Raw genomic sequence first — 24,692 nt, forward strand, 5'->3', positions numbered from 1 at the left:
AGATCAATCTTAGAATTACAGTGTAAATGGGATAAAAGAGTATAATTAGATTTAGTGATAGTAACAGTGTTATGAACTGAAAGTACATTTTTGAAAGCCCAAACTCTACAAGTGTAGGCAGTGAATACTATATGAAGAATTTGGGACACAGTATGACCATGTAAAGTTTTTGATAATTCTCACGAGTTCTCATTCATTCTCTTAAAGATACTTCTAGATCACTCCTGTGGAGAAACAAATTAATTTTTTAAAATAAGGTTTGTAATGAAGTTTATTTGCAATCTAATGAACCTGTGTTCTAATCTAGCTCTTGGCCACTTGTGACTGTGGGCAAGTATCTTCATTTCTCTATTCTCTGTGTTTTCAGTAGTACAATCAAACAGAGAGTTTCTCCCTCCTCGTGTACAGCAGTCAGACACTGTGCACCAAGTTTTACAGTGGGGAATTTGGGGTTGCTTTATTTGCAGATTGCTAAGCAAGGAGAACGGGAAGCTGTATCACTTAAAACCCAAACTCTCCAATGTCTTAAAATTCGGGGCTCTTAAGGGCAAAAATCATGAGTAAGGGGTTCAGGGTTGTGGACTGTATTGATTGGTCAGTTCTTACGCAAGCTTCAGCAGTCAACTCCTGGCAGCATCCTTTCCAGATCTACAGTATGATGGCCCGGTGATGGAACAGAGAGTCAGTGACATTATCTTAAGAACAGAGTTATATATCAGGCTCCATTCTTCTGTATTAACTTGCTTTGCAGGCAGGCTTGTAGACCCCAGGTCATGACTACATGCCAGTGGGACTTTGACTCTTAAGGAGGGCTAATTCAATAATGTTAACTAAAAGTTAAATTCTAATATATTTAGTCTGTTATGACTTGCTGTCTGTTTCAATAGTAAACAAATATCTATCTATCTATATATATATATATATATGTGTGTATATATATATATATATATATATATCTTTTAGACTTAGGTTTGAGAACTTAATTTTATATAAAGAACTTAGCATAATGTTAGTTACAAAATAGGTGTTCAATAAATGTTTGTCTCCTTATCCAAATAATTACGTTTTCAGTATTAAAATTTTTTCAAAATATTACTATCCTATTTGAAATACCTATCAAGAGAAGTATACTGATTTATAAATAATAGTGTACTTGGAATCTCTTTATAATAATATATTTTTAAGTCAGAATATAAATGATAAAATATTAAAAGACTCTCAATGGCTTAGCCAACTTTTATAAATAGAGTAATTGCTGAATAATTGTACGTTCCAGCTGTGTTTGGCCTGTAGGCAAAATGATGAATATTTTGTCTTAAGAAATACTTCACATTTGTTTTTATTATTATACAAACCATTTTAAATAAGTAAAATCACATTTAGTGAAGTATGAGCTCTTAAATTAGTTGAAATTCAACAGTGCCTGGCACACAATTGGCACTCACTAAATGTTTATTGAATTAAATTTTTGTTCTTTTCATGTTTTTCAATCTATATCAATGAATAAAGATGCTTAAAAGCTTATATTTGTGTTTCTTTGTTCTCTACTTTAGTGAAAATTGCTGTTCTTTAAAAACAAAACCCTTTCATACCATTATTGTTTAAGAAACATGTAAATTATTAGACTCCATTATATAATCTCCATAAATGAGCTGCTAATGTGAATTGCCAGGGACATGAAATTTTGGTGAAATCTGGGCCAATTTAACCCTTAACATAGCAAGGTTGTTCAGCCATCAGAGATTGAATGGGTGCATGGGTTGGCATTGGAAAAACGTGTCTAATACTGTGTGTTTAGTTCCATAATGTACACTAGTGTTTCTCTAATACAATTCTTCCAAGACTAGGTTTTTGGCAAATTCAACATAAAACTACTACTAACTCAGTATAAAACTACTTTATTTTCATATGAAATCTCATTGGTATAAATGATTTACGATCGATACCTCAAAAGTATAGGCAGTAGGAAGGTCCAAGATGGCAGAATAAATGCTATATCTGCTGTGTCTCATGATCACTTTAAAGTTACAACTAAATAATAGAACAGTTAACCTCGAGAAACACCTGAACAAAACCCCTACAACTAAGGATATAAAGAAGAAGCTACATTGAGACTGGTCGGAGGGGAAGAAACGCGAAACAGGCTGACCCCAATCCCGCAGGTAGTGGTTGAGACCAGGAAGGGCATCGGTGGCAGAGGTATTCCCTGAAGAGTGAGGGGTCCCAGTCACACACCGGACTCCCAAGCCCAGGAGTCTCATGCCAGGAAGACGTGTTTCCTCTACATCTGATACTGAAAATCAACAAGGATTCCCTCTTTCCATACCAGTGAGACACAAGGTAGCTGGAAACGCAGATATCCTCTTCAAGGGCCCATGCACAGACTCATTCACTTGCAAGCACTCACCCTGGGCTCTGGTGGAGGCAACTCAGGAGGCACCAAAAATATACAAGTACAGAGAAGTCTGAGTTGTGTGGCTTCAAAGTGAGAGCTAAAGGGACAGCAGCCATTACGCCTATGTGGAGCCTCCCTCACGTGTAGCTTACAGGAGGACACCATCTTTCCTGTGTCGACCCAACCCATTAGGCCAAATCTGAGACCCCATTGATCGGGTAAAATTTGCACATGGGTGCACCACCTTGGTAACTCTTTAGACCCCTCCCTGCCCATCTAGTGCAGCAGCACCTGGGACACTCTCAGTTCCTGGGCAGCCAGCCCATCCCCGCAAGCTGCAGGCAGCTTATACAGCAGTACACAGCCTGTGGCAGCCTGGGAAACTCAGTGACAGGCAGTCAGCCCTAGCTTGCACTGTAGCCCTTCTTGGATGCCTCTCAGGGATCTGTGGGCCCTTGGCAAGAGGTGACTGGCCATAGTGTTCTCATGTTTTGTGAAGGGGCAACAGACTCAGCCCTGAATCTACACTACAGTGCAAGAACTGTATTTTTAAAGATAAGAAATACAAATAATAAAATGGCAATAACTACGTACCTATCAATAATCACTTTAAATGTAAATGGATTAAATGCTCCAATCAAAAGACATAGGGTTACTGAATGAGTAAGAAAACAAGACCCATACATACGCTGTCTACAAGGGAGAGTTCAAAAGACACACATAGACTGAAAGTAAATGGATGAAAAAAGAGAGAGGACCCAGAAAATTAAATCAGAAAGGAAGGAGTAGAAGTAACAACCAACAGTACAGAAATACCCCAAAAAAAAAAAAAATTAAAATACTACAAGCAATTATATGCCAACAAATTGGACAATCTGGAAGAAATGGATAAATTCCTCAAAGCATACAATCTTCCAAGGCTGAATCAAGAAGAAACAGAAAATCTGAACCAACCAGTTACTACTAATGACGACGAATCAGTAATCAACAAGCTCCCCACATACAAAAGTCTTGGACCAGATAGCCTCACAGGTGAATTTTACCAAATATTCAAAAAAGAATTAACACATATTCTTCTCAAACTATTCCCAAATATTCAAAAGAGGGGAGGCTCCCGACTCATTCTATGAGGCCACCATTACCCTGATTCCAAAACCAGACAAAGACATTACAAAAAAGAAAATTATAGGCCACTATCCTTAATAAACATAGATGCAGAATTCTATGTGACAAAATATTAGCGAACTGAATTCTGCAATGCATTAAAAAGATCATACACCACAATCAAGTGGGATTTATTCCTGGTATGCAAAGTTGGTTCAAGATCTGCAAATCAATCAACATAACACCACACAAAATGAAAAATGAAAATCATATCAAAATATGCAGAGAAAAACATGTTTGAGAAAATCCAGCATCCGTTTATGATAAAAACTCGCAGAAAAGTGGAATAGAAGTAACATATCTCAACATAATAAAGGCCACATATGAAAAACCCATAGCTAACGTCATACTCAATTGGGAAAAGCTAAAAACATTCCCTTAAGATCAAGAACAAGACAAGAAGACCCACTTTCACCATTTTTATTCAACATTGTCCTAGCCACACAATGAGACAAGAAATAAAAAGCATCCAAATTGGAAAGGAAGAAGTAACACTGTCATTATTTGCAGATGACTTTATACATACATAGAAAACCCCAAAGAGTCCACCAAAAACTATTAGAACTGATAAATGAATTTAGTAAAGTAGCAGGATACAAACTTAATATTCAGAAATCAGTAGCATTTTTACACATCAATAATGAACTATCAGAAAGAGAAATTAAACAATCCCGTTTACAATTGCATCCAAAAAAAATAGGAATAAATTTAACCAAGGAAGTAAAAGACCTGTACTCAGAAAATTATAACATTGAAGAGAGAAGTTAAAGAAGGTACAAATAAATGGAAACATACCATACTCATGGGTAGGAAGACTTCATACAGTTAAAATGTCCATACTACCCAAAGCAATCTATAGGTTCAATGCAATCCCTATCGAAATACCAATGGCATTTTTCACAGAACTAAAACAAATAATCTTAAAATATATATGGCCATGTAAAAGACCCAGAATAGCCACGGCAATCTTGAGAAAGAAGAACAAAGCTGGAGGTATCACACTACATGATATCAAATTATAGTACAAGGCCATAGTAATCAAAACAACACGGTATTGGCATAAAAACACACGTAGATCATTGGAACAGAGAGCCCAGAAATAAATTCATGCCTATATAGTCATCTAATTTATGACAAAGGAAGCAAGAATTTACATTGGGGTAAAGACCGTTTATTCAATAAATGGTGCCGGGGAAACTGGATAAATACATGCAAAAAATGTAACTGGGCCAACTTCTTATGCCATATACAAGAATAAACTCAAAATGGATTCAAGACTTAAACATAAGACCAGGAACCTCCTAGGAGTAAATATAGGCAGTAAACTCTCAGATGTTACTCTTAGTAATATTTTTACTGACATATTTCCTCGGGCAAGGGAAATAAAAGAAAATAAATGGGACTACATCAAACAAAAGTTTTTGCACAGCAAAGGAAACCATCAACAAAACGAAAAAAAACATCCTACTGAATGGGATAAGGTATTCTCCAATGATACATCTGATAAGGGGTCAATATCCAAAAATCTATGAAAAACTCATACAACTCAACACCCAGAAAACAAACAATCCAATTAAAAGTGGGCAAAAGAGTAGTAGGCTCCATAGCTCAGGGGTTAGAGCACTGGTCTTGTAAAAATGGGCAGAGGAACTGAATAGACATTTTTTTCAAAGAGGTCATACAAATGGCCAGTAGACATGAAAAGATGCTCAATGCCATTAATCATCTAAAACACTAATTGAAAAGACATATATATCCCTATGTTCATTGCAGCTCTATTTATAATAGCTAAGCTATGGAAACAGTTGAAGCCTAATAGTAGACGATTGGATAAAAACAGGTAGCACATATATACGATGGAATATTACTCTGCCATAAAAAAGAATGAAATCTTACCATTTGCGACAACTTGGTGGATGTAGAAGGCATTATGCTGAGTAAAATAAGTCAGATTGAGAAAGACACTTACCATATGATCTCACTTACCTATGGAATCTAAAGAACAAAATAAATGAACAAACAAAACAAACAGACCCATAGATACAGAGAACAAACTGATGGTTCTAGGTTTGAGGAGGGTTTGGGGACTCGGAGAGAAAGGTGAAGGGATTAAGAAGTACAAATTGGTAGTTACAAAAGAGTCACAGGAATATAAAATACAGTCTGGGGAATATATTGTCAATAATATTGTAAACATTATGTATAGTGTCAGATGGATTATTAGAGTTATTGGGGGGATCACCTCATAAATTATATAAATGTCTAACCACTCCATTGTACAACTGAAACTAATAAAGTATATGCAGTAGTTCCCCCCTTACTCGTAGAGAATCCCAAAGGATGCTGGAAACCGTCAATAGTACCATACCCTGTACACACACTGTTTTTTTCCTATCCATACATACCGATGAAAAAGTTTAATTTATAAATTAGACACAGTAAGAGGTTAACAACAATAACAAAACAACAATTATAACAATGTACTGTAATAAAAAATTTGTTAATGTGGTCTTTCTCTTTCAAAATATCTTATTTATAGTTCTCACCTTTTCACTGAAAGGAGGTACTTTACGGCTTCTCTTTGTCATCTCTGAATTTCAAGCATAGCTGCTCTTACACTTTGGGTCATTAATTAAGTAAAATAAGGGTTACTTGAACGCAAGTGCAACGATACCTTGACAGGAGATATGATAGCTTTTCCGCTGTCTAGCACACATCTTTGGGATTGTTTTTCCAGTTCAGATGAACAATGATGTAATTTTTTTTCTGTCTGTCAAGAAGTATATTTTGTATATAACCAGATTTTTCCTTGGAGCTATACTTTTTCCTTAAGAATAAATCTCTGAAATTATAGTTTAAGTCAATGAGAAAGTATGGTTTATCCACTAAAAGTGAGTTTATTATAAGTACTTCAGAAACATGTTTTTCCTTTGAGGACAAGTTGCTTATGGCAAGAAAGGGAGAATTGCAGTAATTAGCATTTAACCAGCAAAATCCATCTGGGATATGGAAAACGTAATCTTCGGAAATAGTGCAACAATCATTCTATATGAATAAGTAGAAATTGTACAGTAGAGGATGTGAATGTTGGGAAACTTAATTAGCATATCTGTTTCCTTGTTTGTCCGAGACCTTCTCATTTTCACTACCTTTTCTTCACTTCCCTTAAGAGTTTATGAGGAAGCAGGAATTATTTCATAAATAAAGAGTTGATGTGTTTATAGATTTTAACAATGACATTTGATAGTTACTGATGTAATTCTAGACGTTAATAAGAAAGCTTAGCACATTGGATGCTTTCTAGGGTTTATGGAGGAAAATGACGTTGTATACCTTTTTCTTTTTCATACTTCAAAATTATAAAATAATACTGTAAAAATATTACAGACATAAAGGTTATGAATGAGAACACCCATAGATTTACCATCTTTCATAAGAAAAAAGAAATTGCCCAATACATTTAAAACCTTGTTCTTCGTGTGAACCATTTATTACTGTATTGCACATTTCAATTTATCTGCTGTGTTTCCCTGAAAATAAGACCTAGCTGGACAATCAGTTCTAATGCATCTTTTGGAGCAAAAATTAATATAAGACCTGATATTATATTACATTGTATGTGGTCTTATAGTAAAATAAGACCAGGTCTTATATTGATTTTTGCTCCAAAAGTCACATTAGAGCTGATTGTCCCGCTAAGTCTTATTTTAGGGGAAACATGGTATCACTTCAAACCCAGTAGGATGGCTATAATCAAAAAGATGGCAATAACATATGTTGGCAATGATGTGGGAACATTCCAACTCTCCTTTGTTGCTGTCGGGAATGTAAAATAGTGTAGCTGCTTTGAAAACAGTTTGGAAGTTCCTCAAAAAGTAGAACAGAGTTACCAAATGACCTGGCAGTTCTACTCCTAGATATATACCCAAGAGGTTTAAAAACGTGTACACAAAACATGTATGTGAATATTCATAACATTATTCATAGTAGCCAAAAGGTGGAAACGACTCAAATGATAACTCTTAAATGGGTGAATACAGTACAGTATATTCATACAATGGAATATTCCTTGGTGACAAACAGAAATGAAGTGCTGATACATGCTACAACATGATAAACCTTGAAAACATGTTAAGTAAGAAGCCATTCACAAAGGTCCGCATAGTAGATGATTCCATTTGTAGTAAATGTCCAGAATAGACAAATCCATAGACAAAAAATACGTTGAAGGTTGCTAGAAGCTGGGGAGAGGAGGTAATGAGGGGTGACTGCTTGTTGGATACAGATTTTCTTTTGGGGTTATGAAAATGTTCTAACATTGATTGTGGTGATGGTTGCACATTTTTTGAATATACTAAAAACCATTCAGTTGTACATTTTAAATGGTTGAATTCTATGGTATGTGAATCAAAGAAGCTGTTATTTTAAAAAGTAATACTAGATCATTATGAAGAAATTGGAAAATACAGAAAGCTAAAAATAAGACCATAAAAACTACTGGTAATTTCACCAACCAGAGAAACATTTTTTTGCATATTGCTTTCTAGTTTTCTCCTCCATTATGTATTCCCCATGTATACATATGTTCTTCTATAATTAGGATCATATGAATATAGAGTTATAATTCTTCCTTTTCACCTGACAGTTTATCTTGAGCTTTTTCTAAAAGATTTTTTAAATTATTTCTATTGTAAAACATTATACATGCTTATTGTAAAAAATACGTAAAAAATGAATTGACATCATGCTAATTAAAGATTTGCTTTTTTTTTCAAATTTTCTAATGTCTGTTAGCTTAGTCTGTCTTTCGGTCACTTTCTTTTTCATTTTATTTTAAAGAGTTACTGAGTAGTGGAGAAAATAATTGAAAGTGTCATGTTGAGTTTGAGAAAAATCGATGAAATTAGTGGTTTCATGCTTCTTTCTATAGCAAGGATTATAAAGATTCTGGTGAGCCACAGATAGCTCCTGATCCATCCATCTGAGGGGAATATGGCCTAAAAAGAGATAACTTCTGTCAAATAATTACATAAACATGGGAACATTTACACAGTTTAGACCCAGGTGACCTAAATCTCCAAAGATGGGATGACCTAAATATCTGAAGACTTACCCTTCTGGGGTGAGTGCTGTGAACAGGGTGAGAAGTGTGCAGAGTGTGAGGTGGCACAAAGGAGCACGGGATTCCTGCTGCCCCACGATCTTAGAGAGTGCATAGCTTCCCAGACAGATGATGTCTGTGTGGGGTTTCTAAGGATGATTAAGAATTTGCTAAGCAGAGAAGCAAGACCAAAGGCTTAAGAGCTCTTCAAGGGACAGTTACTTACTTTAGTGCTGCTAGAGTATTGGGTGTGAGGTGCCTGGGGACAGGGAACTCAGGCCGATAATGAAGGCAAATCAGCAGTGTTGTGTGCCATGCCAGGGAACATAGACAATTCTGTAGGCACTGATGGGCCATTTTTAAGCGTTTAAATATGGGGGCAGAACAGGACAAATCTGATACTAGGATAAACCAACAGTGTGGAAGATAAATTAGAGGGGGAGGAGATTGGTTATGGATTCCACAATGTTTGAAATGATATGATTGAACATAGGACAAGGATTTTAAACTATGGCAGCAGAAAGGGAGAGAAAGTAGATGGAATGGAAGTTGAGGAGACAGAATCTTAGGGTTTGATAAGCTGGACGAGGCGGTAGCAAATGGGAGGGGAAGGACTAGTCTCCAGCATTAGATTATATTTGAGATGAGAAATTTAGGAGATTAAACAGGTTTAACTGGGAATAAAGAGGTTTGGACATTTTTAGTTTGAAATATAGATAGGATATTTCTTTTGTTCAGAGAGCAGAAATTAGGTGTAGGTCCCTGCAGAGCAGGAAGAAATATCAGGGCAAGAGATATAGGTTAGAATGGATAGGTTTAATTAAAACACCAATACTGTTATTGAATAACAACAAGAGTCATTAAATAAGGAGTGAATTAAATCACTTGAGGATGGAGGATGTAAATGAAAGACGATTGAAGATAGAACCTTAAAGGAAACCAAATGTCTAGGTGATGGGCAGAGGAGACCTAGAAGAAATGGTTAGCATGAGAGAAGCACAAAAGTGAGATTAGGAAAACCAAGAGAGAGGAACATAACTGTGTCAGGTACTACACATCAGTCCAGTGAGATAAGGACTAAGAAGGATCCTTTGACTTTTGTCCGTTAAGAAGACATTAGCGACCATCACTGAGGGAGTGTAGAGGGTAGAAGTAATTTTACAGTTAGTGGAGGAGTGAATGGGGTGGGAGGGAGTGCAAACAACCAGTGGAAGCGAGTCTTTTGGCTGAAAAAGAAAAGTGAAATTCATTGACAAGATCCATCAAAGAATGGGAATAAAGTGTTTTCACCTGGTTAGTGGAAGCCCCGTAGAAGAGAGGAGATTGAAGATGCAGGAAAGAACCAATTGTTGGAACAAGGTCCCAGGGAAATTGGGAAGAAAACAGGTGAGAGATACAGAATGGAGGGTAGGCATCTCAACTTCTGAAGACCTGAAGGAAGAAATACGAATGGGCAGAATTACAGTTAAGAATTGAGGTGTAGGGCAACTAAAGTTTACTTGGAGGCGCACGAGGGGTTCGGTAGGTGGCTTAAGGAGAGTAACAAAAACTTCAGAAGGGAGAATGAAAGCGAATTTAAAAGTTGCCTGCCAATTGGTATTAAGAACCCTTCTGAAGCTGGACTCCAGGACTTGTTTATCACATAAATCTGAGTGGGTAAATGCTGGCTTTCAGTTAAAAGCAAGCATATTTCTTTCTTTCTTTTTTTCCCTTTCCAGAATATAGTTGCTTATTAAAAACAGTTTCTTCTTTGTAATACTTGGAACCCCAGTTTAAGCTTGTTTAGGTTAGCCAAAAAAATTATTTTTATGTGAAATATAAAAATGTCAGTTAAAAATAATACAGAAGCTATAACAGAATCCAGACATTGAGTAACAGAGATGGCCAAGGTAATATGGGCTCTGACATGCTAACAGCTGAGATTTTAGCCACATGTGTGTCAGCTGAAGTTTTAGCAGTGTGTATGTGTGTGTGTGTGTGTGTGTGTGTTGCATATAAGTAGTTTGGATAACAACCTTCACCCCAACCCACTTTGTTACATTTTTAACAATTTAAAAGCATTTTTGTATTTGAAATCATATATTCGTATTTTTCTGAAAAAAGTCTTAATAAGTTATATAAAGGACCCAATCCTAATCCTTGAGAACCCTTTTTAAAATGTATTTAGCAATTTTAAAGCAATCTCAAACTATTTACCAAGTTTAAAGAAATCTTTTCTAACCAGTTGGTACTGAAGAGCTAAGTTCTTCTAGCGATCTCATTATAGCGCAAAGGCGTGCTGGGTTTTGATTTTCTGACTAAATTTGACTAATCTCCAAAGGTAAAGTGATAATTTTAACAATTTGTCCCCAACTTATAAATAAGATATATTAGAAAAGATCGTATAATATTGTTTGGTATAAATTAGATTTATTTATATTGTTTTTTCTAGAAAACTTCCAACAAAAGGTGAGACAACTTGATCTACTATTCTAAGTGATTGGGTGGGGTGTAATAAAAAACCAGACTATGGCTTAGCGTAGTAGATCATGTAATATCTCAAAAAGAGATGGGATTTGTGTGTTTCCCAGTCATTTATGCAACAAATATCCTACTATGTGCTCCATAAACACCTACTCTGTCTAGCCCTGTTCTAAACGCTGGGGAGATGATCATAAACGAGAGAATAAGGCCTTTGGAATGCACTTTACTCCTGGAAAAGGAAAGAAACCTTGATTGAAGTGGTAGATTACCCAGAATTGCTGAGTATGTTTAGGCGCCAAGTAGTTAATGGAAAGGCTAAACGTGTATGGGATGAAATATAGGTGAAGAGGGTGACATAAGGCACATTAGTGCTCATACATTTTAGTTGTACTGGTCGCTGTCGTACTTATTGTGAGAAAAGATGGGGACTGAAATCAGAATCTTGGAGAAATGCCTGTGTTTAAGGAACATGAATAAAAGGGTAGCACCTGTAGAAGAAAGTCAGAAAATTAGTGCAGAGAGCCTGGGTGAGACCTCAGGAGATTGCAGTGTCCTGGAAGCCAAGAGTGTAAAGATTTCCAGTTGTGAAAAGCTGCATAGACACCAAAGGGATGAGAAAGAAACAGAGACCATTGATGTAGTCATTATGAGACTATTGATCGACCTTTGAGAAAGCAGTTTTAGTAGCATGATGGGCGCAGACTCTCTGGAGAAGTTTGGGGGAAATAGAAAGATGTAAGAACTGAGGGAAGAGTGCTTTTCATATTTGAGAAAACTTAAATAATATTTGCAAGCTTTAGGAAAAAATTCAGTGCATTACATTTTCTTGTCCATTGCTGCATAACAAATTTTCGCAAAATGTAGTGTTTAAAACAATGACAAACGTTTCGTGGACCAGGAATTTGCTACAGGTTAGCTGGATGGTTGCAGCTCAGAATCATTGGGTACCATCTTGGAGACTGACTACCACAGATGGTTAAGTGTATTAATTAAGAGAACACATGACACAGATGATTTCAGTCATCTCAATAAATCAGAAAGTACGGTGATGATCTGCTGAGAGTTGTTTAGAGACTTGAGACTAGTAGAAAAGTAGACCCCTGGGAGTGGGGACGTGAATTACAGAGAAATGGGATTGTCCAGTAGCATTGTTTTAGATGTATCAGAGACACAGCTCCACAGAGAATTCTAACAGAAATTACCAGTAATTTTTGATCAAAATATTAGTAATGAAATGTTATTCAGCAGTAAAATTTTCAAGACACAAAAAGATATAGATGGTAAATAAATGCATATTGCTTAATGAAAGAAGCCAGTCTAAAAAGTCTACCTACTATGTGATTGCCACAGACATTCTGGAAAAAAAAAACTATAGTCAGACAGTAAAAAGAAAGGCTCAACAGTGAAGCAAAGGAGATTTTTAGGGTGGTGAAACTATTTTGTATGATTCTGTGATTGCGGTTACACGACAACTCAGCATTTGTCAAAACCCATTGAACTTTATAGCACAAAGAGTGTAACCAGTCTGTATGCAAATTTTAAACCTTATTTAGGAGGTTAAGGAATCCCAGGATGAAATGCAGACTGTGACAAAAGAATCTATTACCAATTTATGACACAGCCTTACATGAGGAGGTGGGGCAAAAAGGTGCTGACCTAAGTATCTTTGGAAATGAGTGGAGTCTATAAAACTAAAGACAAAAGACATTTTGTATAAACACTTTGTTCTAGTAAGGTCATCAAAAACAAGGGAACTCTGAGAAACTGTCACAGCCAAGAGGAGGCTTAGCCTAATTTTGATTCCTGAATCTAAATGTTGCTGAGTGTCTTCTCCCACAAGCATTACATCCTGGGGCAGGGGTCTGCTCTGCTTTTCTCTCTGGGGTTTTATTCCAAGCTGTTCCTGCTGACACCCTGTGCTTCTGACATTTGAGCATACATAGGTAATGCAAACAATACGACATTTGCCACCTGGTGGACACTGACCATAAAATGCCATGAGATGTTAGAAACCTCCCAATTTCAGAATTGTTAAAATGTTTTTTAAAAAGTGCTTCTTAGAATATATGAAATAGGGTGCTCTAAGCATATTTGTATAAGTGTTCTTATTGTGAGGTGGTATAAAACTACTTTTGAACACCAACAACTCATCTGGGAAATCTGGGATTCTCAGTTTGCAGCCCCATAATTATTTGTTTTATTAGACTTAATAGTTGCTAGTTTTTTACATAAGGTTTAATTTTGGCATTTCTCAAAGCCTGGTGCACATGTCACTGGTCATATATAAAATGTTTTTTAGGTATGATGTGAGCTCACTGAGGTAAGCCAGTTTGGGCGTTCGTCTTTGTTAATTCTTTTGGTAAGTACCTACCGTGTTTCCCTGAAAATAAGACTTAATCGGACAATCAGCTCTAAAGCATCTTTTGCAGCAAAAATTGATATATTATATTATATTTTACTGTATTGTTATATTTATATTATTATTATACCTGGTCTTAAGACCGAGTCTTATATTAATTTTTGCTCCAAAAGACACATTAGAGCTGATTGTCCGGCTAGGTCTTATTTTCGGGGAAACGGTATGTAGCCTCTGACAGTTACAGATAGATGTAACCCATGTTTTCTTCCACACAGTGTTGCTCCCAGTTGTGTTAGTGCATGACAGCAAGCCCAAGACTGAATTCTGCCACACACACTATTAGTAAGTAGGTACGGAAACAGTCATTTCACCTATTGCTGTAAGAATGGTAAAGTCTCCCCTCCTCCGTGTCCTTTTTAGATACCCCAACAAGCACCTTACATGAAAGAACTACTCCATGTGACAATATTCTGACAGGGGGATCAGCTAAGTTAATAGATTCAGACAGCAAAACCCTTCACTGAGAGGAACAAAGAACCAAATAAAATTCTATACTAGGCCCCAATACTCCAAAGGTGTTTGGCTTCTGGGGTAGTCAAATTTTTGTTTCCTATTTATGCAAGGACCTTCAGCCATCCACATACTTTGAATATCACTCAATTCACCTTAAACAAAATATTTCCAACATCCCTTATGCTAATGAACCCTCTGGTACAGATTTAGGTAGTGATATTTGAAGTGCTTGTGTGATGGTCTTGGTTGCCCTGAACAGGCGGGGATAGCTGTAGGGTGTTTAATACATTAACCAACTATCTTTCTTCATTCTTTGTATTGAAGAACTTTAAAGTTAATGACAGTGTAACAGGGTAGTACATGAATAACATTTTTTTCATTTTAATATTTATTATATGTTAGAAAAATAGAGCTAGTGGATAAAACCTGAGGTTTTACAGATATTGCTTAGGATGGAGGCTATTTAAGTTGGGTTTTTTGGTTTTGTTTTTTAAATAAGGTAACTCTCAAATGCTGTTAATAGTACGTGTGATACTCAGATGCAGCAGAATCTCAGGTATGTTCAGGAATGACTGAAGTAGAGAACTCTGGTTTAAGGAAATGTCTTTATCTTTTCTGGGCAGAATTCTGCTATTAACGTCTCTTCTCACTTGCCTATAATATCAGTGGATGGTGCTTTTGTTTGGTAGATAAGCCAGTTGTGTACATTTGGACTACTTTCTTGGTAAGGGATGACCCCAAGGAAAATACCTACCTTCTTTATAACCAAATATTGTCGTATGAAATTTTTTGAAAAGAATTTGTTGCAGATAAAGTTCTTCAGCTTTAGAGAGTTTTATGAAATATTTCTAAATAAACATGACTAACTTATGCAATTTTAGGCAGTTTACCTCAGTGATTATTTCCATTGAAAGCATTTTCTTATCAGTCAGTATTCTAATATAGTAAAATCAATATGGTAATACTTCAGAAGTATATGGCTTTAAATATACATGCACATTCTAAAAGAATTTATGTCATTAACTTGTGAAATATGTACGCTTTATGTTTTATAAATTTTATAAATGTATTAAAATCTGTCACAATTGGTGTTACCTCTCTTTTGGCCACAGTGGGGCAGCAATTTTAGGACCACAGGGACAGACACCCGTGAAAAGGGTTTTTGCATTCCCTTTATTCCACACTATATGGAGTACCAAGCAACACCTGGCTGTTTATTGCCTCTACTGCTGATCAGTCAGAAGGGTGAGGACCTTTCTATTGTATTGTAAGGCCCCAGAGCTGCTTGTGTTTGCTCCATCTTTGTGGAGAGATGCTGCTTGTCCCAGAGCCGGAGCCAGCTCCATTCCACAAGGAGAAGTGTGCACCTCTTTTCATTACATTCCTCAGGGCAGGAATTCTGGAATGTTGCAAGAACTCGCTTGCCACATCTAAAGCATTTGTAAACAAGTGGAATTTCTAGACAAAGGTGGAGCTTTAATTACAGGATTTGTGGGGTTTTAATACAAAATTGCAAGGGTTGCTTGGTCTTTTCCTTTGTTACATTATACTGTGTGGTCTGCCTTCTGGGAGGGACCCCTCTGATCCTTGTAGAACCTTGCTTTAAAACAACAGCAGTAGTAAATAATCTGTTTATGCCATCTTCCTCTTCAGAAGCAAAAACAGTCTTATAAGGTGATGTCAGAGGGTACTAAACTCCCCCAAGATTTCCATAACAGTAAACAATTAGGGTCTCTTTCATTTGTGATTTAGATCAGAATGCTCTTTATCTTTCTCCTGAACAAGCTGAGTGGGCAGTTCATTTGTAGTGTGGGAATTAAGCTGAGTTTCAATATGTAAACTCACATTTTAAATTTTAGAATAATGAAGAAGATCCCAGATTAGATCCAATCAGAGGAAGAATTATAGACTACTGTGTTCAATTCCCACACGGGATGGTGGGCTATGCCACCTGCAACTAAAGATTGAAAATGGCAACTGGACTTGGAGCTGAGTTGCACTGTCATGCGGGAGACCCTGCTCGCTGCGCCATTTGTCGTGCAGGGAGGCCTGCGTGGTCTCTGCTCCCACTCCCCATACAAGAACGCAGGATATGGTGAGGCCAAAAAGGAACACCCACGGAGCCATAGGTAGGGGAGTCATACCACTATATTCTCGCTGGCGGCACTATACTCTCACTGGAGGCGGGATCCACACTGTCCTCAAACCGCCATCCACACTTGCCAGCCCAGCCGCCATCTTCTTGCTAGCCCCATTCTCTTCTCTTCTCCTCCCTTTCTCCTAGCGTAGCCACAGCAGTTATATTAGTGGCGAATGGCTCACTGGTTACAGCTGACGGCCAACTAGCCACAGCTGATGGCCATGCAATCACAGTTGGCCATTTACTACCAGAGCCAGCACCTGTCTATGTGAGGCTGAGAGCCTGGAAACTTCTTTCTGGGTCTCTGCCCCCACACGCGCCCTCCACAACTATATTGAAGGACAATGACTTGGAGCTGATGGGCCCTGGAGAAACACACTGTTCCCCAATATTCCCCAATAAAATTAAAAATAAGAATAAAAAAAATTTTTTTTTCAGCATGACCTTTCTATTTTTTACTCTCCAGATCCTACCCATGTTTTATAGGGTTCATGCTCAAACCCATTTGCAGTTAGCTCCACTGTTTTGAGCCACCTATTTTTCTGAACAGTAATAGTTATTACTTAATGTGCTCTAGTTATGTGTCAAATACTGTTATAAGAGTTTCAATGTTTTCATTCATTTAATCCTCAAAGCAGTTCTATAATGAAGATGCTGTTGTTATACCCATTTTAGAGACAAAGACCTGAGGTACAGAGAGGTACAGTAGTTTTCCTAAGGCCTAAGTCTGATCTAGGCAGTCTGGTTCCAGAATCCATTTATGCTGTAGCATCTCATATTCTTACTTGTATTTTTGTTATGCACTTACTTGTCAGTGAGTTTGGACTTTTCTTTTATAAATTTTCCTACAGGATCCAGCAAATAGCCTCGAAAAATATTTGTTGAATGCATAAAAAAATCTGTTAATGGTAGTCAAGGAAATTAAATCTCAACCCAGTTTTCTTTGTTCCTTCTTTTTAAAACGGGGCAGCAATATGTATAACATTTTCAATAAATTTCCAAAAGACAGTATTTTTATTTAAATGCAGAAAAAAGTTGTAGGCCAAGAAATGTGTACAAAAGGGGCCTAAAAACAGTCAAAGAAGTTACGCCTCCAGTGTCACAAATGTGAGGTAGTGTGTGGTAAGTCAAAACCTATTTTGTTTTTTGTTTTATGGGATAATACCCATACCTCAGTGAAACTTGGCCTTGTCAGGCAAATGATCTTGGTTGTAGTTGTTGCCGCAAGACTTTCTGATTGTGTCATATAATATGATGAGAAAAGGACTACTGATGTAGTGAGTTACTTTGTCAGGAGCTTTCATTAAGTCAGTTTGTAGAGATAAAAATACTCTTAGGTCCCAAGGCTATGTCTCAATCATGAGTTTCCATAATGTACTCTGTCCAGTTCTGTGGTAGTAAAACTTTTAAAAACGTACACGTTTTCTTGTTTCCTTGAGAAAGAGTAAGCAGGAGTTTCTAATTGAGTAAATCAAGCCAATGTACAAAGCAACCATTTTAATAGTTTCCTCGAGGCCTATTTTTTGATGATAATGAAACTGGTAACACTGTCTTATGTCTGATTCTGTTCCTGCATCAAAACAGACTGTCTTCCAGGCACGTGGTACAAGTGTAGAATTGACTTAGTACCTGAATAAAAATGTTTTATTGGTAAATCACACTGTAGAAAACCAGTTTGATTTAATAACTTCTTTCAGAGTGAAATCAATGTATATACTGATAGAATATTAGTCATAAACTATCGCTCAAAAAATGTATATTCATGCAGAGTTGAAATTAGGACCTAGGCAAGGAAACTAGAGTTAAATTTCTGTTTGTTTTCTTACTCATATAACTTGGTTGTTTTCATTTTTTCATGTTCATCAACACGTTCTAGAGTCTGAATTTATTTATTGTGCTAGAATTTAACATTATCTTTCATGAAGCACAAATACAGTTGACCCTTGAACAACACAGTTTTGAACTGCACGAGTCTACTTATACACGGATTTTTTTCAATAGCATACTATACATGTATTTTCCTTATGAACATTTTCTTTTCTCTAGCTTACTTTACTATAAGATTATAGTATATAATACATACGACATACAAAATATGTGTTAATTGACTGTTTAAGTTATTGTAAGCCTTCCAGTCAACAGTAAGCTATTAGTAGTTAAGTTTCTGGGGAATTAAAATTTATAAGTGGATTTTTGACTCTGCAAGCGTTGGCACTGTTAATGCCCACATTGTTCTATGGTCAACTGTTTTCAAATTTAATTTTATATTAGTTACCATTGCACAGTAGTACAAAATTAGTAAATTTGGGGTTTTTATACTACATATTGTACATTTGCTCTTTGACTTGAAATTTTTCTAGAACTGTAACAGTTAAGGTAAAATATAGTTAAAGCGTCCAAAGCCTATTAAAAAATTCGCTACTCAGAATACATTTTTTTCCTAGCAAGTGAAATTATCTTCAAGCACCTAGAGAGAGTTCAGATATTCATAGGAGATACAAATATAACCAAACATTTCACCTAGAGCTCAGAAGTTGAGATTTCATATGATAATAGGGAAAGGGAAGAAAGATTACCTGTTTTAATGTCTACATCACTATGGCCTCTTAGATTGTGTCTCTCTCTTTGGTTTGTATTTGGTTGTATAAATTAATTTATTAGTGTTAGCCCACTCTCCATGAGTATATACTTTCTTATTTATTGTGCAAACATTTATATACATCCCTGCTGACAGATTCTTTGAGATGTAGGTATGTGTGACTGCAGTTTTGTTGGTCGCACTAATTATTCCTGATTTGTGGTACTGGAACTACCTGAGTAGGGAGGTTTGGAGAAATCTCTGAGGAGGTAACATTTGGGCAGGACCCTAAGTCATGTAAATTGGTGAGATACACAAGTTATGACATTTTAGAAGGAGGAAGTAATGGCTAACAATCTCACAAAAATTGGAAAGAACTTAAGAACTGGAAGAAGAAATAAATGAAGGGGAATATAAAATGGCTAAGTCAGTGTCTTACTAAACTGACCTTAGAGGGCCAACTTTGTTCATCAATGACCTGAGAACTGTATATTTTCACATTAGAAGGTTCTGAATCCTGTTACCAAGCAAGTGTATTTTAGTAGCTGCTACCTCTGGGGAAGAAGATTCTAGTGGTATCAAGGACTTTTCATTATAATTGGTCCCTTTCTAGGCAGGAGTTTATGGATTAATTTGATGCTTAAATCATTCAACTCTTCCAATTACTTTTTTCCGAGAATTTGCTACGTTGTGAAATTTTAGCTCTACTATGTTTCCCCGAAAATAAGACCTAGCCCGACAATCAGCTCTAATGTGTCTTTTGGAGGAAAAATCAATATAAGAGCCAGTCTTGTTTTACTATAACATAAGACCGGATAATATAATATAATATAATATAATATAATATAATATAATATATACCAGGTCTTATATTAATTTTTCCCCAAAAGACTCAGTAGAGCTAATTGTCTGGCTAGGTCTTATTTTGGGGGAAACACGGTAATAGAACACCAAGATGATAACATGGAACAGCCCTTGAATATTTCTTGGGTAGTAAATTGAAAATATCTGAACTGTTACGTCAGTGTCAAATGAGGATGACTAATCTAGTGTTTAGGAGAAGTTGTTGGCCTAACACATTGCCTTACTTAGTGGCATAGTTTGTTTCTATACTGAATTTGAGTTGATATAGTGGTTAGTGCAGTAAGTATATTTAAACTCTATCTCAGGTTCTATCATCAGGTGTGTGTGTTTAATTTTTGTGAGTCGATTTATTGTGTACCTGATTACCACTTTTTTTTTTTTTTTAAAGATTTTATTGGGGAAGGGGAACAGGACTTTATTGGGAAACAGTGTGCACTTTCAGGACTTTTTCTCCAAGTCAAGTTGTTGTCCTTTCAATCTTAGTTGTGGAGGGTTCTGTTCAGCTTCAAGTTGTTGTCCTTTCAGTCTTAGTTGTGGAGGGCGCAGCTCAGTTCCAGGTCCAGTTGCTGTTGCTAGTTGCAGGGGGCACAGCCCACCATCCCTTGCGGGAGTCAAACCGGCAACCTTGTGGTTGAGAGGACATGCTCCAACCAACTGAGCCATCCGGGAGCTCAGTGGCAGCTCAGCTCAAGGTGCCATGTTCAATTTTAGTTGCAGGGGGCGCTGCCCACCATCCCTTGCGGGAGTCGAGGAATTGAACTGGCAACCTTGTGGTTGAGAGCCCGCGCTCCAACCAACAACTGAGCCATCTGGGAGGCAGCTCAGCTCAAGGTGCCGTGTTCAATCTTAGTTGCAGGGGGCAGAGCCCACCATCCCTTGCGGGACTCGAGGGATTGAACTGGCAACCTTGTGGTTGAGAGCCCACTGGCCCATGTGGGAATTGAACCGGCAGCCTTCGGAGTTAGGAGCACGGAGCTCTAACCGCCTGAGCCACCGGGCCAGCCCCTGATTACCACTTTTAAAAAGAAGATAATGAGGGTGTGAGAGACCATATTTTCAAATTATTTTAAATTTACTTTTGTAATTAGTGCTGCCTTGGTGTTGCTCTTTATATCGTGAAGGTATGTGATATGCCAAGATAAGTGAATTTGGAAATTTGGGACGAAAAGAAAATGTATTCTTACTTTGTCTCTGTGTAACTGTGGTTGAAGACTGTATAATAAGAAATACATTTGGTCTTTGTCACAGGTTCCTGACACAGAGCTCCTCAAACCCTTGAAATATCCTGAGTGATAGGAGTGTCTTTTGTGATTTATGAGGTGACTTAGAGTGGGGACCCTAGATAACCTCAGGATGAGATGGTTACCAGAAAGACCAAGTGATTAGAGGGTTAAAACTTTCAGCCCCACTCACTGGCCCACTGGAAATGGGATGTGGTTGGTGGAGGGCAGGTTGCAGATTAAGCCCTATAAAAACTCTTGAACAAGAGTTGATGAGCTACCAGGTTGGTGAATTCATCTACTTGCCAGGAGCTGGTGTACCCCCGTTTCATGGGGACAGAAGCTCCTGCACTTAGGACTCTTCTGGACCCTGCCCTATGTACCTTTCCATCTGACTATTCATCTGTATTCTTTATAATGTCCTTCAGAGTAAATTGGTAAACCTAACTAAATGTTTCTCTGAGTTCTGTGAGCCCCTCTAGCAAATTAATCAGATCCGAAGAGGGAGTCATGGGACTCTCCAGTGTACAGTCAGCATGTGAGAAGCACAGGTGACAACCTGGACTTAGACTGGCATGTGGGAAGTGAAGGCACTCCTGTGGGACTGAGCCTTTCTCTTGTGAGTTCCTGCGCCATCTCCAGGTAGATGGTGTCAGAATTGAGTTAATGGCATGGTGGTGTTAGAAAAACCACACTTTGTAAGTACACACCTGTGCTCTTCTTTTTTTTTTTTTATTTCTTTTTTTATTATTTTTTACTTATAATTTTTTTATTGGGGAATATTGGGAAACAGGTGTTTCTCCAGGGCCCATCAGCTCCAGGTTGTTGTCCTTCAATCTAGCTGTGGAGAGCGCAGCTCACTGGCCCATGTGGGAACCGAACCGGCAACCCTGTTGTTCAGAGCTCGCACTCTAACCAACTGAGCCATCTGGCCACCCCCCACTTGTGCTCTTCTCGCTGTACTCTTTTTATACTAGTATTTTTCTGCTCTGAAAGATTTGTGTTAGGTGATTTAAGAGATGAAAATCAGTAATCAGCTGATGCGACAGTTGAGTGCTTTGTGTTGTACAGCACTGTTAGACACTGTAGGGAAGAGATTGGTAGGAGAACTGTTTCTTACCCATTAAAAGAACTTCTGCTTTGGATATTAGTGATGAATAAGTTGGCACCAAATTAGGGAGACAAATTATTGGGCACTAATTTGAGTCCTTTGAACTAAAGCCTGTTTTGCAAAGTTGATACTGGGGAACCAGGTCACGTAAATCAGGGACAAGGGTGGCCTTTTCAATACATTGTTTTGTACACCTGAAACTAAAATAAAATTAAAAAGTGAGTGGCCAAGAGTTTTAAATGCCACTGAGAAGTGAAGTAACAATAAGAACTAAAAATAATATCACAACTGAATCCTCAGACATTGTCACAAACATGCCTGAGGGATGCATTGAATCATTATTTTTGGCAAATAATTTGGAGACCCTCACTGGACTTTTTTTCCTGTGGCTTTTTAGTGAAGTAGGATTCGTGCCCTAAAGCACAGAGATACATGAAAAGAAAATCATGATTAATTGAAATTTAGGACCCCCACTGATTTAAACAAATTCATTAGCTCTCACAAAGTTGTGGAGCAATTCATCCACAGTCTGCCTCAATTTCCTTTCCTAAAAAGCGGTTTGACAGAAGTAAGAAAGCTAAACCAGCCATCGCTGACATTTGAGAAAAGCAGGGCAGAATTTTATAAGGCATTTAAGAGAAATGCCCTGTTTGTGTGTACTAGTCCCTTAAACGAATAGTTTCTCTGTTAATTGGGCACCTTTTGTAGGTGTAAATTTTAGATTGCATTTTAAATTTGTGCTTTTACAGCTACTGCTACCTCTAACTGAAATCTCATGAAATAGTCAGGTCAGCTGTTATTTACTTTGTTAATAATCCCTTTCCAGAGTGCCGCAGACATTAGCCACTTCCTCTTCTGTGCTCTGCAGATCAGGTTATGTTATAATGATCTGTTTACAGCTCTGTCTTCCCGATTAAACTGTCAGTTCCACGCTGTTAATGGCCTTGAGAGGAGGGCCCTTATCTTATTCCCTCTATTATGTCCATGGCCTCACCACAGTGCTTTCCTGTGGAAGTCCTGTCATCGGTGGCTGGGTGATAAAGGGGCCCGAGCCTCCCAGGTCCTGGAGAAATACCGTGTTTCCCCAAAAATAAGACCTAGCTGGACAATCAGCTCTAATGAGTCTTTTGGAGCAAAAAATTAATGTAAGACCTGATATATTTCTATTATGTTATGTTATGTTATATTATATTATACCCGGTCTTATAGTAAAACAAGACCGTTTCTTATATTAATATTTGCTCCAAAAGACTCATTAGAGCTGATTGTCCGGCTAGGTCTTATTTTCGGGGGACACGGTAGTGCAGGGTACTGGTAGCTTCATAAACCAAATACCTGGTCAACTTGTTAGTTCTAAGTATTCCTGGTAATCTTTCACGTTCTCTTGACAGATTTCTGCTGCTTCATTATTACTGTTTTTCTCCCAACATCATATGCAGAGCCACTCTGCCAGCTGTATAATTCAGCAAACATATTATACTGCAGTTTTATTAAAGAAATGTCTGCTTTCAGATGGGGTAGTTTTATAGCCTATACAACAATGAGTACACCTAACCCAGATCTGCTAGAATAATGTAAAACTTCCTTCTTAGTGTGATTTAGAGGTGTTTTGTTATAACTATCCTGATGGTGAGAAGAGTTGAAGACTTGATTATGTAATAGAAGGTCAAATTGATTTGAGGGTAAGGACAGGAAGCTTACTCCATTTTAACCTTCACATACTCTGTTTACAGGTTATCATTTATGTCCTTTGAAAAGGGCTGTCCTTTGCTTTCACTGTGGAAAATCGTCATTTTCTTGACTTCTTTCTGATGTTTTCAAGAATGGATTTTGGTTTTCTTAGTGTGAGACGTTTAAACTGAACATAATGGGTACTAGCAAAACCTTCGCTTTGGAAAAAATGGCAAAGATCATGAATCACTGCTTTTCTAAAACATATGCCAGCCCTTCTGGTTATAGCAAACTGTGTTGGCTTGCTTGTCTGTATTTCAAACTACATGATGAAACAGTTTTATTTTCTCAACTTGAAATGCTATTTTAAAATTTTTTATAGCAGTTTCACATGAGAGGAATGTTTTAATGCCAGTTATGTTACATGCCAGATTAGTTGTAAGACAACTCACATTGCGGTATCTGAACATATTTATGTCATTAGCATTCTAATAAGATATCTACAATATGTTTTGTAAAATGGTTTGTCCGTACTGTTTAGAATCATCATTTTGGATGAAGGGCGTGAAATACAGAAGAAATATATAGTTGGTTATTAAATATGAGTTAACATTTAATTAAATACATGTGGTAAACACTGTTCCAGTTGCTGATGTTGATTTTTCTTATATAATTCTCACAAAAATCCCAGGAAGATTAAACTATCTTTATTTTTCATATAAGGAAATTAAGTCATGGAGAGGGTGTATAACTTGCCTGTGGTCAGAGAACTATTGAGAAGAGGAGCTGAGCTTAAACTTGGGTCATTGGACTCTAGAATCTGTGTCCTTGTGACCATTAAGCTAGACTGCCTCCTGGAAGAAAGGCTTAACCTTACTTGGAATTAAAACACACACAATTAGACCTGTGTGATGGCATGTATTTTCTATTAGATTTGCAGAAAAGAAAAATTTTCAATACCCAGTATGTGGGGAAAAGAGAAATCTAATGTGTTGAGGTACAAATACAAATATACCTCTTTTTGGAGAACCAAGCATGTGAATGTTGAAAACACCCACGTGCTTTGACTTATCCATCCCACTTCTAAGAATTATTCTGCACAGCTAAACAGAA

At 37.2% G+C, this 24,692-nt stretch overlaps 1 protein-coding gene across 15 annotated transcripts in view; it reads left to right on the plus strand.

Annotated features, from left to right (window-relative positions):
- PLEKHA5 (pleckstrin homology domain containing A5) overlaps positions 1-24,692 on the plus strand; it is a 205,685-nt gene that overhangs the window by 82,899 nt on the left and 98,094 nt on the right. The gene's annotated exons all lie outside the window — the stretch shown is intronic.

Source organism: Rhinolophus sinicus, chromosome 1 (assembly GCF_057876585.1).
Source record: "Rhinolophus sinicus isolate RSI-liver-muscle chromosome 1, RSI-T2T, whole genome shotgun sequence".
NCBI lineage: Eukaryota > Metazoa > Chordata > Mammalia > Chiroptera > Rhinolophidae > Rhinolophus > Rhinolophus sinicus.